Consider the following 16863-nt stretch of genomic DNA (forward strand, 5'->3'; position numbering starts at 1 on the left):
TTTTAACGCACGCGTCATTACCTCGCAGCTTGTTGTATAAAGAGTGACGCCTTTGAGCCCACATGAGCTCATACTGCTACTGTCTAAGCGCTGCGTACAAGGTCAATCAAAACAAGCCACTTTGTTATGGGGTTCTGGTGTTAGTCCATATTGCTTATCCAAAATGCTACACTTTTTGGCACGACTGAGAAATGCTTGCAATATACTACCGCGCACCATTTTTCTCCTAACAGACGGAAGATTCCATTCTAAGAACCAGAGCTTCGCAGTGCTTATGATGTAACCAGTATAACCTTCTTCTAAGGTGAGGGGTCCACATAATACGCTCAGATCTTCATTTATAATTTTATATAAACTATATTCCTATTCCTACAACTGTTCACTTATTTATTAATCCTGATTTCGCTTTTTTTTTCTTCGTTCTATGGGCTTGTACTTGTTGTAAGTGTAACTAAGTGCAACAATGTTTATAGTTTTAATCTTATGCATTTTGCTGTTGACTACAGAACAACGTACATAGCTTGTCAGTTGCAAATAAAATAATTTTTTAACTTACATAGACTCGGTGGTATTTGGTGTGGATGGACTTACACGAGTGAGCGAGCAAAAGGAAGGGTGTGTAAACTGTGCTTGTGCATTGCTTCCACGACTGAGAGGTCGGGAGTGTTATGTTCTGGGTTGTCTACTCATTGGGTATTGGGGGGGTCGGAGAGCTAATAGTAATAAAACACTATTATAACTAGTCGGACAGGGGATTGTGGTGGGTTCTGTTCTGACTGAGGTGTGAGTCTGAGGAAGGTCCAACCTCCCATCACCAACATCCTATTTTCTTGTGCAACTGCAATGTTCTGTAAATCCCTACAACAGTAGTACTATGTCCTATCCTATCAACATAGTAAAATCTGGTTGGGCATTTTGTTGGTGGGAATTGTCGAAAAACATCAAGATTAATAAAGCCTCAAAGATTAAGAAGAATAGAAGGAGTACAAGAGGACAACCCAAAGGACTGGTCTCATCAATGGCTAGAGCTACTGGTGAATCTGATTTTTATTTAAAACCTTTTAAATAAAGGGTGGCCAACTGGGCATGCTTAGCTACAGACAGACTAATAGTAGTAGTACAGAGAGTCATAGCAGAGGCAGTTAGAGGCAGGGATAACAAGAATCTAGAAACACATAGTCTAGATCGAAGGGTAATTTTTGGTAAAGAATACCATTAGGAAACGGAAACAATACTTCGGGAAAAAAAATACTGTGCAGTAAAAGTTAGTGAATAAGAATTAATATTAAAAACAGGAAGACTTACTGGGGCCAGCAGAAGAGCCCTCATTCTGGCCCTCATGGACTGGAACTGCTCCCGCCGACTCTGCCCCCGTCTTCTTGCCCCTGGGTGCTGATCATGAAAGATATAAGAAAGGAAGAGACAACATTGATGATTGGTGTGAAACAAATAAAATATTTTTATAAGACTGTCAAAAAAACATTTGTGTAAACAACAATTGCAATAAAATTGACCTATCTAATCTGGTTGACAAGGAGTATCTGGGGATTCGCGGACCAAATAGTTATTATTTATCTACACTAATCCAGTGTTCCATTGTGATTACAGAATACTAACTAAGCCTAAGTAGTACGTACCACCTGACCGAGCCCACCTATTCCAGCCGTGCCAATTGTACATTAAGTAAGCATTTCCACTTCTTTTAGTCCGCAAAAATGCATAAATGGAGGACATATGCCTGTATTTTTGCATACACAAAATTGTTGGTTCGTTGATGCAGATGTTCTGCTAGTGCTAAGCCTATTAGCACTCACTGAACAAACTACAAAAGGTTCTACTAAGGACTGGGGTAAGCAGTAGCAGCACTCAGCAGCACGTGACGTAATAGAGGGGGCGTCGCAGACCACTAAAAAATTACAAACCTATAATAAGTAACTAAACCTAAGTATCGATCCACCCCTATCTCTTAGTGACAGGACAAAGGAAGGACTAGAGTCACTCTTGCATTACCTAACTTAAGTTTTCTAAAATAAACTCTTACATAATCACGCAAAAAGAGCGCAAACGCAAAGTTGCAAATAACAATATTAGTAGCGTAGGGCACCAGTGTCATAACAATCACAGAAGACTTTTAAACGTAAATTACCTGTAATGTATGTAAGCAGCAGCATTCTAGCTGGTCGGAAAAAAAATATATTCGCAATATATAACACAGAGCAGAAGAACAGACACAAAGTAGTAATAATTAAATAGCTACTCACCAAGACCCGGGACCTCCACTCCTAGCACGTCCAGCAGGTCCTGCTCCCGGTCCAGGATATCGGACCACCGGTGCGTCAGCTGGTTCTGGCTGCGCCGGACACCCGAGCAGCGAAACACTGCCCGGCGCACCTTCCCCCACCGCTGCCGACGCTCCCGGAGCCCGTACCCGGACCCAGGCCTGCCGCCTGCTGCCAGTGTTAAGGGGAGGTGGCGCTGCACAAAAAAAACAGTGCAGCCAACTCCACCTCCCCAAATAAGGCCCGTGCCTGCACCCCTTTTGGGCACCGCCTTCCGCAAGGAAGGCAGTCGCGGCTCAGGCTGCGATGCCCCCTGTGGCCCTTTGCCATGGTTCTGGGGTAGGCGGGGGACGGAAAAGAAAAGGTAAAAATTAAAAAAGTAAGTAAAAGAAATGAAAAAAGCAGGTGATAGAAAAAGAGTGAAAAAGTAGTTAAAAAACACAAAAAAAAGTAGACAAATCAAAAAATATAGAGTCAGGAAATTAGAAAGAGAGAGAGATAATAAATAAAAAAGATCAAAAAAAAGTTTTCAGAAGCAAAGGATTGAAAAGATATAGGGAGGACTGAAAAGCAGGCCCCAGAACCATAGCATAGAGTGAAAAACAAGATGGCCGTGCCCATTAGCGACCGCATGGGCAAGTTGGCGACACATTTCCAACGCGATCACGCAAAAAACAGCGTTTTCGCGAAGATTTGCGTAACGCGATTACGCAATTTCCGCCCACCCTTATTCAGAAACATGTTTCTGAGTTTTCTGTTTTAGTACCCACCACATCATGAAACTAACACTGTATTTTAAGTATTTTTGGGACCCTTGAAACATAAAATGTATGGAATAACGTTTGAATAATCAAACTAAGTGCCACAGTGTGGGTCCGCAAGTGGGCTATGGTCGCCATACTATTAATTGTATACCTGAATCTGCATGTTTATTTTAAGTGATAAGGCCAAAAAAGATGAATCCTCTAGTAAGCAGACGTGACATCTGACCTAGTTGAAGATCATTAGGTTCATTCATTGTAAGATTCCTGGTAACTTTCTGGATCATTGAGCAAAACCTTTAACCATGAGCTTGAATGACACTGGTCTTCTACTTCTATTTTCATGACAGTCGGTTACTTTCCATGTAGACGACCTAAGTGATGATATTAGGGCACCTTGCTCCATGCAAATTCTGGAGCAAATTCTAGCACAGTAAGTGCACTCTGATAAATCTTTAGTTCTGACTGAGGCTGACATCAAACTCAAAACACTTCAGTAAAGTGAAGAACATTTGGCCCCACAAGGAAGACAGAAAGTGTTTAAGTTTAAAACCATAAAAGGTATTGAGAGATTTTCAAGCTTACTGCTTAAATCATTAGTGTTGCAAGGTCATCCTGTGCCCTGGGCACCCCCAACTTTTTGTTGACTGATGCTGGTGGTAACTGACTCTGACTGACTCTGGGCTCTGCCTAACCAGACCCAGGGCCAGTGCTATGCTGAAAGAAACCCATTAGAATACAGTTAAAACACCTAAATACACTAGGGCACACAATGGTATGGTGGGGTACCCCTGTGATTGGCATGACCTACCCTATAAGCCCCTAGTACATAATAGGGCAGGGGGATTGAAACTACCTAGAAGTCCCTAGTACGCTGGGGAATAGCAGTTTAAAGGCCAGCAGCTCTTTTTGCACTAGCATGTGTGCTCTGCTGAAGCCTGAGGTCAGTTTAAAAGCAGCACTGGGTGCCAGGACTGGTTTTAAAAAGTAAATTGTGCCCAAACTCGACTTTGGTGTTTGGGGCACTTAAAAGTGGATAACCTACAATGTTTTGGCATATTAGTAAACCTGGACAAAGCACTACGCTACGCTCGCATAGTTTGCGAAGTTTGCGCTACTTCACACTACGCGAATTGCACGTAGCACAGTGCAAACATGCGTAGTGTAGTGCAGCGGTCATTTTTTGCTTGCTCGCGGTCTTCAACGTCAAGTTGCCGACCACGAGCAAGCAAAATGACATCCTGGCGAGACTTTTTCCTCGTTCGCGATCAGCAACATCAAGTTGCCGAACGCGAGCGTGGAAAATAAATCTCCCGGCGAGCTTCTCAATGCGGGGAGATCAGGTTTCTCATTGCGAGTGGTCGCGCATGCTCACGACCGCTCGCGATGAGAAACTACCAGTCCGTGTTGAGAAAGCTACCGCTCGAGTAGAAATCTACTCGAGCGGCAGAAAACGACCGCTTGCACTGTGCAAGATGCAGTTTGCACTGATTGCACAGTGCGGACAAGCATCCGGCACTGTGCAATCAGTGCGAACAGCATCTTGCACAGTGCACTATGCAGTTTGCGAATCTACGCGTAGCTCGCATAGTGCGAAGTGCAATTCGCGTAGCTACGTGTAGCGCTACTTAGCAAACTATGCCCAGGGTTACATATTAGGGACCCCCAGGGTCTCCCCTGGATATCCCAGGGGTGGGGGGGGGGTCAGGTATTTATAAGGTACGCCCTTATAAAATGAGTTTTTACATGCCTGGATAAAGAGAAATTTCACATTTCACTCCCCACATTGTGGTACAGTACTACTCAAATTCGACTTTGATGCTAGGAACACTGTAGAGGGAGGATATGCAATATTTCTACAGATTCAGAACCCCTAAAGTCTCCCCTAGTTGCACATGGGGTGGAGTTCCTGTAGATATAAGACAAGTAATTATAAAATATGTTTTTATAAGTCATGGTGCTGGAAAAATGGCCCAAGTCCTTTTTCCCATTGCAAATCCCCTGTTACATAGGTTAACATGGTAGGAAGTTATTGATTAATAACTATGTATAGGAGAGGAATAGAAATGCCTTTCAAAGATTTCCCAGAATGGTATTAATAAATCCAACAATATCATATTGTTGAATTTCTCCTAAAGTGTACATACAAGAAGTTATAACACTTTCTTGGTTGTAAGTCCAAATTCAGCCTTTCAGTGGTCTGCCCTGATTGGTCAGAGTTAAGTGAATTAGCCAGGCTGCCTTGTAGAGGTGATAAAGAGCCCCTGGGGTTGACCAGCTCTGCTGGGAGGGCAGTGTGCTGTTCCATAGGAATGACAGGCCAGGGGGAGGAGTCGTAAACCATGGTCTTCAAAGAGGAGAGCAGAGGCCAGTGTCATTTACAGCTCTGAATTTACGACCTCAGGCAGATGGTAGTATTAAGGAAGGTATGACCAGATACAGGGTGGAGAGTCTAAGTAAATTAGCCATCCTAGGGGTGTGTTTAGCCAGCTCTTACCTCCTTGCTGGAAAATCAGCCATTATGGACTTGGAAGATTTGATGCACTCTGGGATAAAATAATGCCACACTCTACAGGAGGTGGTCATAACTTTGAGGAGTTACCCTACTCCCATTGGTCAGAAGTGACCTCCTGCATGAGCCAGAGAATTTGGAATAAGTATCTGAGAGGGGCAGAGCCTCTCAGATCTGCTGCTTGAAACTTACTGAAGCAAGAAGTGTTCTCATGAGAAGTTTTGCTGTGCAAAGATTTCTAAGGCCTGACCTCTGAAAACTTCACCATCTGAAGCTACAGCCCTGTGGATTATTTTGCTAAAGAGTGGACTCCCTGAGAGCTACAGGTTAAAAGAGCTCAACTGGAACATCACCAACTAAATCTACACCTTGGAGAACCATCAGTTGATTTGTAAGGGTTTTGTACCAGTGTATTGTGGGAACTGACTTCCTCAACTTTCAAGGACCAACTTGGAGCTTCAAGACCATTGGAGTAAGTTTGAGACACTTTGGGAGCGCTTGAGGAACTTCAGGAAGAAGTTCAAGAAGTTTGGAGAACTTAGGAGCAACTTTGAAAAGAAAGCCTCATAGAGGGACTGACTCAACCTGGCCAGCTAGGCTGCCTGCCTTCAACCGCGAGCCGGCCAAGCCAACCAGGTTCGTCCCGCTAAAAGCTCCATCGCTCCAACTTCCAGAGATTAACTAGAAGAAATCTAAAGCCGGTGAACCCTCACTGGATCCCACTACATGAGGAGCATGGAGAGACCCCGCGAGAAAAAGCTCCAGAAAAGTTTCTAAGTCCGCTCGTAGAAAAGGTGACCGGGAGCAACCGCGAGAGCCAAGCCGCCTGCCTTCCATCGCGTGTCAGCCTGGATTCCTGGGTTGTCACGCTGAAGCAATCTTGAAATATTTTCTAAGTCCGCTCCAGGGAAGTTGACCGGGAACTCGTCACAAGTCAATCCAGCGAACACTTACCGGATCCGAACTGGCTGGGAGCTTTGAGGACCCTCAGGAAGAAAAGCTCCAGAAAACTTTCGAAGTGTGAAGGTAGAAACTGAGACCAGGACCTGCTGGGAGCTGTACCCGCTCAGGGCTCCATCGCGCCCGGCCTGAAACTTTGAATTTGGTCCAGTCTATTGCGAGCAAATATCACAATATGGTGCTATAGTCTTCTAAGTGCTAAATTATATTAAATCTTTGAAAATTCATATCTCCGGTTCCCTACATTGGATTTTTGTTGTTTTGGTGTCATTTTAAAGATAAAAATATTTCCTATTTTTATAAATTGGTGTTGGATTTTCATAATGTGCTGTGTCTTAATTATTCACTGAAATGGTGTTTTTAAATGCTTTACATACCTGTCTTTGAAGTTAAGCCTGTCTGCTGGCAGCCATGTTACCAAGGGTTGAGCATATTAATAATTTTCTAAGACCTATGTTTAGTCCTATCATGTGTTAGTGGCCTTATTGCCAGTGGCAGACCTACATTTGCCCCTACCAATAACCCACCTGCCAACAATTAGGATTAATGGTTTTGAAAAGCCAATATATGAATGAATTAACCAATCTACCCAAAGCAATTCAAAACCATCTGAGCAAAAACAAACTATTAAAAGTTGTCTCAAGTAGAAAGGAGCAAATCTGTTTTCCATAAATGAGAACTCCCTACACTGCTAAGCTAGAGGAAAGTCAAAGAATTCTAAAAACGAGTTACGATAGTGAAATGATACCATAAAGCCTCCGAAAGACTGTAACAACGATTTGATCTAAATGAGGCAAAAAAGGGAATACCACAGAGAATGTCCCTTCAGTGTATGAACAAGTGTGGAATGTTAAAAGGAGGGAGCGTTCGGGTGAGTGAAGGTAGGATTGAGAAGGGGAATATGTGAAAGTCAAGTTGGGAAGAAGGAGAGATGTAATCAACAAATTTTTAAATCCTAAATGCAATCGGTATATGAGTGACATGTTGTCCTAAAAAATGGACCGAGATGGAATAAAAAGAGGGTGGCATTAAACTGTAAGTGAGATGATAAAGCACAGAAGTGATGGGAAGGTAGTAATGGGAAGGAACAGAGATGCAGTGGAATTATGTTGATGGATGATGCGGAAATGGCAAAATCTGGAAGAATGATGATGGGCATGAGGAGTAGTGTGGGAGATGATGTTCGTGAGGTTGTCAATTCGCGGGGTAGTGGACGCAGGCAACATCGCATTCCTGTCAGATTTTGAGATTATGTAATGTAATGAAATAATATGTTTCATTTATTATAGGAATATGTTTGCTATAGGAGGAGTCATTTGAGTTGTAGCGTTTTTGTCAACCATTTATAAGTAGAGTTATATAAGATCTAATGTTTACATTCTATGGTTTTTGTTAAAAAGGCTTAACACCATGTAAGTGCTGAAAAGTCTTTATTCCGTCTTACTCCATCAACAGGTTCCAGTCAGCTGAAGGCTGCTGTGGGATGCTGGTACACAAACAGCAGTAGGAACGTTCCAAGATAAGGCAGGAGATGGGGGTGAGAGAAAAGGACTGAACCAATTGAGTTACAACGGTTTATTTTTCATCGTGTAAAGAAAGGAGATCTGTAATAATGCGAGCTGTCAGCCTATTCAGTGACTGTTGCCATGCTTCCCAGGAATCCGGTGATGTGTTGGAATCCTGGGGACTACCTAGCGGCAGTTAGACGAGAACAGGCAAGGAAGCTTCAGGTGGTTACAAATAAACAGGACTATTACGAAGTTTCATGGAATTTACATCAGAACCTCATAGAAGTGTTACGGTCATTGGTGCACTGAGGGCAGTGGCACTGGTGTCCCGATGTTTGAGACCTACTGATGGGACAGGGTGGCAGATTTGCCTTCCTTTCATTAGGGTACATGGCACACTCGCTCCCTTACTGGAAAACCACAAATTGATATAGATTGGCATAAGACATTTGACGAAGTTGGCCAGGCTTGCCATATGTATTTTTTTTTAATTCTAACATTTTACCAGGTCGCTGGCTATATGTCAGCCATAATGAGCCCAATGATGATGCTTTGCACCCGCAAGGGGGTGTGAGGGCACAACTACCACCCGCACAGGAGTACCACTCCCCCATTCTATACACACTCAACAACCTGTCTTCAGAGACCCACACCCCTAGTCGCAGTATCCACCGTTACTGCCAGAGCTCATACTCTTTCTCCCTTTAGGAACTGATACCACCCTTAGGGGCAGATTTATGTTTCCTGGCGCATCCCTGCAAATCAGCAGGGATGCGTCACGCAAGTTTACCCTTGCGCCATCACAGATGCGCCGCATTTACAATGCAGTGCATCGTGGCGCAAGGATAAACAGATGCCTGACGCATCTGATGGCATAAGGGCGGTGCATTACTGGAGTCGTGTCGCAAGCACGACGCAACTCCAGCAATGCTCAGGGGCTGCCCATACCAAACATGCTGCGTCATGCCTTACGCCAGCTTCAAGCAGGTGCAGGGTTTTGACGCAGCAGCGTCGGAAAAGTAACTCAGTGAAATCTTGTAGATTTCACTGCGTCACTTTTCCGAGGCTTTTTCCGATGGAACGCCCACCCTGCATACATTAAACCTGACGCAGGTTTAATGTAGCGCAGGGCTTTACAACGTGACACATCCCCCTAGATGAGTCACGTTGTAAATAAGGCGCAACAGGGCCGCCGTTGCGTCACGTCTGTGACGCAGCGGCGGCGTAAATGTCTCTCAAGGGGCTTGTAATCTGCCCCTTAGTGTTTATGCATATGTCAGCCAATCAGATGCTTCTATTATTGCCATGCATGCACCTTGCTTATTCAAAACAGGTCTATTTCTACTCGTGCCGCTTTCAAGACGAAACGACTGCAGTCTTTCTGTGTATTATAATTCATAATATCGATTTGTGAATAGAACTCAATAGCAGGCCTGGCTTATTTTGTGAAGTTGCTAGAACCGGGAGGGCAGGAAATGGTCGAAAAGGAAACATGCTCCATCAGCTTAGCTTACTGCTTTAATTTGTTACTGTACTGCAATGTAAGTAATTATTAGAATCATAGCCACAGGCATTACATTCCTAAGAAAAATGTTTTGCACACATAGAAAAATACATTAATCTTCACAATAGTGTTCAGGGCAATAAAGCAATCACTTAATTGAGTCAGAAAATGATAAATGTTGGAGAATGTCAGTGGTTGCTGGTGAATTAAACTCCCCCCAGTGTACCAGACGAGCATTGATTTCTAATCATCAGTCATTCAATGCTCGGGATTCTGGAGAAATTGTTTGCTAATTTACTTTTTACTTTAAATCAAGAGGGCCTTCCACATAAGCTCGGTATTCATGTTAGCCATATGTTTAATCATATATTTAATATGAGCAAGTCGTGCAGAATGGCCTAAATAAACGCATTCCTCAGAGAGGCTTTCTGGATTCAGTTTTATTTCTGAAATATACACATCTATTTTCATTCATGCGTTAGTGCGTTTCTCTGTGATGTAAAACATCATTTTAAAATGCAGCAAATTGAGGGCTGTACAAAAGATCAAGATTTGAGATCTCATCTCTCACTGTAAAACTCGGAACTAGGCTGTTCTGGAAACTTCCTATTACTAGGAACAATAACGGAGGATATAACATTATGTATGCAAATGCAAAATGCACATGTGCGGAGTAATACAGATACCAACATAAAACTAAATAGAAAACAAATGAAAGCAGTAATGAAAAATAATCGGTGCCCCCAATACAAAACACAGCAAAAAGAGAAGAATACTAAACATACTTGGTAAAGGGTGGGAGAGGGGTACCCAACGGTATAAAATAGTGAAATAATGGAGAGAGTGCGGAGGCAAGAAGGAGGGCAATGGAAAAAAGTCATATCAAGGGAAAGGGGTGGGTATGACTTCTGTAGGATCTTTTTGCTCATTAATGAAGTTATAAAGAAGTTGGAAATCTTTCAGCAAGATTTGTGAGGAATAGGCTGTATATGTCTTTGCATGAAGGGTGAAATGTGTGGCTGCATATTTATTTATTTATTTATTTATTTATTTATTTTATTTAGGCGATTTATTAAGCGCACAACTACCCGGAGATGTCTCGGCGCTATAGGACAGATTAGAACAGTCAGTCAGGTGAGACGAAGAGAATTATTTGAATAACCATGTTTTTATGTACTTCCGAAAAGATAAAAGAGTGGAGGCACTCTTAATATGTAGCGGAAGTTCATTCCAGAGTTTGGTTGTTGCCACGATGAATCTCTTATCGCCCCAGGTGGCTTTCTTGGTTCTAGGGACCGTAAGCAGCTGATTAGAGCTAGAGCGTAGATTCCTGATAGGTCTATACTGGCAAAAGCTTCTCCTAAGGAATTCAGGTCCTGAGCCGTGGATTGACTTATAGGCTATACATAATGCCTTAAATTTGGATCTGCTTTTGATAGGCAGCCAATGAAGCTGTCGAATGACTCCTGAAATTGGTTTAAATTTAGGAGTACCCGAGAGAATCCTAGCCGCGGCATTCTGTACCATTTGTAACTTTTTTTGGACTTTTTCTTGTGCGTTTATAAATAGTCCATTGCAATAGTCTATTCTAGACATGACAAGGGTACTGATAAGAGTTTTTCCTGCACTAGGAGGAAGATAGGGTAGAAGCTTCTTTATCATTCTGATGGTATAGAATGAGGATGAGGTGATATAATTAGCGTGTGGCATGAATGTTAGTCTGTTGTCAAATAAAACTCCAAGGTTTTTAACTCTGGTGACCGGAACCGGGGGGGAGCCTAATTCCTCAGGCCACCAGGAGGATGACCAGCTGGGGAGAGGTTTTCCAAAAATCATCATATAATCATTTTAAGCAATCCGCCCACTTTCTTATCCATGGATGTACTTTGTAGTCCTAATTGGGATCAAACAATGTGATTTGTCACAATAAGTGAACTCACAATTCACTATGCTTAGCCACATATGGACACACAGATTGTCAACTTGCTCACCAGGCATTCTCTCCATAAAACAAATCAGAAATATAAGTAAAAATAAATTGTCTGGCTGAACTACCATAAATCAGTACAGGAAGAGGGAACTTAAATGTATACTTAAAGATTTGTTTATCACTGATGATTTGTAAAAGCTTAGGGCCTTCATTTAGATTTGGACTACAATAAAAATTTCCCAGTTTCTGGAGGAATTTCTAAATACGGTGGAATATCCACCATTGGAATGTCCTCCAAACAGTGGCGGTTCCTCCGCTAAAGCAGAGGAACATCGCCCCACTGCTCAAAAGGAAAAATAAAATAATAATAAAGTATTGCTATTATCATTTTAGTTTGCGTATTGAGTCAGTGACTCGTGTGGCGGGACTGGCCAGAGCAGGGGGAGTAGTGGTTTGCACTCCCTAAGTGCGCACGACTGCCGGCAAAACAATCATGTGTACTTTGCCAGGTTTATACACAGCCTGGTGAGGAACATGCAGAGCCTCCCATTCCCTGTCTGAGTGCCGATCAATGGCACTCAGACCGATCACAACGCTGCATTGCAGCATTGTGATTGGCTCAGGGGAGCCTATGAGCCCAGCTGCTTCTTGCTGCCAGACCGGAGACAGGAAGAAGAGGACGGAGGAGTCTTTTCTTTTTCTTCTTTTTTTTCCAGCCCCACTGCGCTCTGCACCACCACCCAGGTCCAGTAACAGCCGCTACTGCATTCAACATATCTCTATGGTGGGAAGACAATCCGTGTTGGACACTGCCACAGTGAGTTATCCTCATAGACGATAATGTTTATGCATGCTTGTTTGGAGGACTCTGTACTGGAGAGAGGAATGCAAACACAAGGAGATGATGGAGGGAGTGCTGAAACTTTTCAAACACTCACCCTCAGTCACAGATCTGGGTTGCATCCATCATCATTCTTTAGCTCACTTTGCCACCCCAGTTCAGACACAGCTATATGCAAATCAGTCTTGACCCTGTCCCTCATGGGAACAGTCCAGCCCGAACTGCCAAGCCATGTCCTCCCTGGACCGGAAACAAGCATCCTGGGACCAATTTTGAGCTAACAGCTCTCATCAGCCAGGCTAGCTTGAATCCAGTGGCAAAGTGAGCAAGGGACTCACGTCTGGGCATACCCTGCCAACTTAGGGCGAACAAAGCAAACACAAGGAGATGATGGACAGAGTGCTGAAACTTTTCAAACACTCACCCCCAGTCACAGATCTGGGTTGAATCCACCATCATTCTTTAGCTCACTTTGCCACCCCAGTTCACACACAGCTATATGCAAATCATTCTTGACCCTGTGCCTCATGGGAACAGTCTAGCCCGAACTGCCAAGCCATGTCTTCCCTGGACCAGAATCAAGCATCCTGGGACCGGTTTCGGGCTAACAGTCCTCTTCATCCAGGCTAGCTTGCATCCAGTGGCAAAGTGAGCAAGGGACCCACGTCTGGGCATACCCTGCCTACTTAGGGCGAACAAAGCAAATGAGAGAGAAAAGGCACTACAACCCCCAGAAAGCTCTTCATAGGGGTGGAGTCACGTGTTCCAAGTGCTTATAGCGCACTCTAAGACCATGCAGCACTGGACTCCTGTTTGTTTTGAGGGCCCGCGGCTGTAAAGAGGAGAGAGATGGGGCGAAACAACTGCCAGAAGGCTCTGCGTGGGGGTGAGGTCATATGTACCTGGCGCTTCTAGCACTCGAGGAGCCCTCAGCACGAGATGCACACCAGACGTGCCAGGGCGAGGCCTGGGCCAAGGGCGAGTCCGTCCATATCCGCTGGAACCCAAAGGATGCTGGGCTGAGTCACCCCTCTTGGATGCACACTGAAAGGTCTGAGTATTGTCCGTCCTCATGTTCACATATCTCCTAGTTAAGCATTTTGGCATAATTGTAGTGGTTATTGTTAGAAATGGGATTTCTGGTTGGCTAAGGCTTGCGCCAAAGCCAGGCAGAAACCACCACTCTAGTCAGGGCGAGGGAATTACACAACGAAGATAACCCCTGCTCGCCCCCTTGCTAGCTTGGCACGAGCAGTCAGGCTTATCCCGGAGGCAATGTGTAAAGCGTTTGCATAACACACACACACAGCAGCAACACACTAGGCACACTACAAAATAAACTCCACCCAAGGTAATATAAAAAATAGTCTTTGTATTAGTATAAACACATTAGAAACATAATCACACATTGACATTGTGCCAACTGGCACGGGAAATATTCACAGGGGATTATATACAGAACCAGGCCAATCGGGCCACGGTCAGAACCATCAGAAAGTAGGTAATAAACATAAAACACAACCAGTAACCACTGGTACCAAAATGACCTAAGCATTATCATATTAGCATAAACCCACATTAGGCCCAAACCTCATCAGGATAAGCATATTACGCAATGACCTCATAAGCATAACCACATTACGCTAATCGGTGCTACCCCAAACCATCATAGCATGACATTAGGCATTAGCATAAACACATTATAAAACTTGGTACTTGTATAGCACAGGACTCACCACTGAGGCATCTTGGCGCTGTACTCATACCGCTGTACGAACCCTTCCTGGCTTTCTCTGTGAAGTGTCCACTCCTGGTGAAGCCAGCGCTGTTGGGGCCGGTGTGGAGATTAAGCAAGCTATTGCCCAGAGTTGCAGCGTGGGACCCATGATTAGAATAGGCACTGAGGCGAGAATATCAGGTCCGAGGAAGTATTTAGCCCGAGACCCCGCTGAGGCGGGAATCAAACCCTGGTCCTGGACCAGAGCTCTGCATCAAGGTCTGCCACTCTAACCATTGAGCCACACTTCTCCACACTCATGGTGCAGGAATCACATGTGGCAATTATCAGATCAGGCATAAACACATTACGCCATCCTTGTAGCGCCTTGTGCCCCACCCATCACTAAAACAGGGCAGCTGTGAAACTCTCTGTAGGCATGGGCACTCTGGTTGCCCTCTAAACAAATATGCCCAATCATTGCAGCCGCCTGCGCTCTCGCAGGGCAGCTGGGAATAAACAAAGTAAAGGGGCCCCCAAAAGCAAAGTGCCTCCTGAAGCCCTTCTCTGGGGCTCTTTAAACAAAACATGCCCCCTCGTTGCAGTGACCCACTACGGCGGCACCACTGAGGAAACTGGCCCCAGAACTGGGGAAGAGCACGATCCCTCTGGGCCACCAAACAATAAATATGCCCCTCGTTGGAGCGGCTCAGGCGTGCCACTCAGAAGATAGGCACCGGCACGTGTGCCTCAATCCCGCCTCCTCCCAGCCATCCCCACTCACTGGGCTCTTTCGGCTGGGGGAAGTCTCCTCTCTTTCTCACCGGCTCTTCTCTCTGTGGGCGGTCCCCCTTCCTGGGACCGAGACTTCACGTGGAGCTGCGAGCTCCGAACGGCGAACCCGCCTACCTTCCTCCGAGACGAGGAGCGGACAGAAGTGGAGCCCGCAAGACTCCCTTCTCTCCTGATCCAGCCCCATTCCACGGCCTCTAGGAAGACGGTGTGGGCTCCCGCTGGCCTTCCTCTCCTTCCCTCGGCACCGGGGCTCCCAACAACTCACGGGAGCCCCGCTTGGGCGGGCAGGCCTCCTCCTCACTTCCGGCTCTGCGTGGCAGGCCCGCCCTCAGTCAGGAACGTCCTGCCTGACTTCCGGGTCGCATTTAGCAGCAGCCCGGCGATACCTTCCGGCGGCGTCTCCTCTGCGGCAGCAATACGGGGTAGGCTCCCGTCATTTAAAATAATCACACAGCAGGTTGTGCACCCAAGAAACACTCATCAGATAACTCAAGCCACGGGGTGGGCACCCGCAAGTTAATCATCACTGGGGGAATCCCTATGTCGGGATTTCCTCGAAAAGAGCGGCAGCTCAGCGCTGCAAAGCCCACGCGCTCCTCTTCAGGTTAAGGAAAATACAGCACTCACAAGGCGCTAGAAGCATGAGTCCTTCCTCAAAAAGCACAAGTCCAAGCAAAATGTTCTGCTAGGTCCAGGGGCATAGCTGGGCTAAGGGAGGCCAGCACACAGGGCCCTCCAGCATGGAGGTAAGCCTCCATGTCAATTCCTCCTGGTCCCCAGCAGCAGCAAGCCCCCAAGTTAGGAACGGCATCAGCACACTTTATGGGGTCACAGCCCCTATATTTATATACATATTCCTCCTTTGTCTGCACTGACAGAGGTGCTTGGGGGGACCAGCTAGAACTGGTTCTGGAGAATTATGTTTACTGTGCTCACACCCATCTTTGGGAGATGGGAGCTCGGCCATCAGACACACCACATGGGGGTGGATCCAGCATTCACTAGGGCAGGCACCATCCTATTCAGGGACCAGGGATTACTCCTCCCACTACTCCCAGCAAAGATGTTCCATTCAGCCTAGCGCTGGCTCACCCTACCCCTCCTGGAGCCACACACACCTCCCAGCCGCTGTCACTCACAAGCCAGACATGCAATTTACATCAGGCAGGTAGACATATAGCACCCAGATATGCCAACTTCTAAAAGTGGCATTTCCCACCTAGTCATAATAAATCTGCGCCAACCATAGCGCAGCATTTATGATTACCATTCCATACATACTAAACTTGACCACTCTGGTCCTCCCATACCATGAATTTCCACTGACACACACTGATCAGGGAATACCCAAAGCATTCCTATGGGAGGGCAGGCCAACCTTACTAAATGTGCCCAGAGAGTGCATGCACTTTACACTGGACCACAGTGCTAAAGTGCCCAGAAGCCTAAAACCACCAACAGCATGTCAACGAAAAAGGCAAAAAGTTTAGGGGTGAACCTGCCAAGAAGGGCCAAGTCCAACAGTTATCATTTTGTTATTCAAAATGGAGAGGAAGAAAATCACCGGGCAGAAAATATTTCTACTCTTCTACTGCAAAGTATCTCCATCGACAGACTTTTGGAAAGGGCAATGGGGGTTATTAGTACTAAAATCGCACTGACAGAAAGAAGACTTTCTCTGAGTTTGGGTTCTGCAACAGCTTTTCTAAACAGAGACTCTTCCTCTGGCCCTATGTTTGGCTTGCCATCCACCGTTCCAGCTGTCGATGTTTTTAACCCATGGAGGACTTTTCCACTAAATGTAAGGTGCTTCTACAGGCAGAACCTTTACTCTTAATTCGACGATTAAAAGGCATTGAGTAACAGCTTGCGACTCTTTCATGGCAGACACCCTAAACTGACACTCCTTCAAATGTTGCAGCCGTGGATAACCCACAAACAGTTGTTACTTAGCCAAACCCTTGCACTCACATTTCACCTGGGGGACCGGGGGGTCATTATACAGTACAAACCATGCCAGCCCCATTAATCTCATTCTTGGGCCTAATTTAGGGGC

This window comes from Triturus cristatus, chromosome 3_1 (assembly GCF_964204655.1).
Source record: "Triturus cristatus chromosome 3_1, aTriCri1.1, whole genome shotgun sequence".
NCBI classification, from domain to species: Eukaryota; Metazoa; Chordata; class Amphibia; order Caudata; family Salamandridae; genus Triturus; species Triturus cristatus.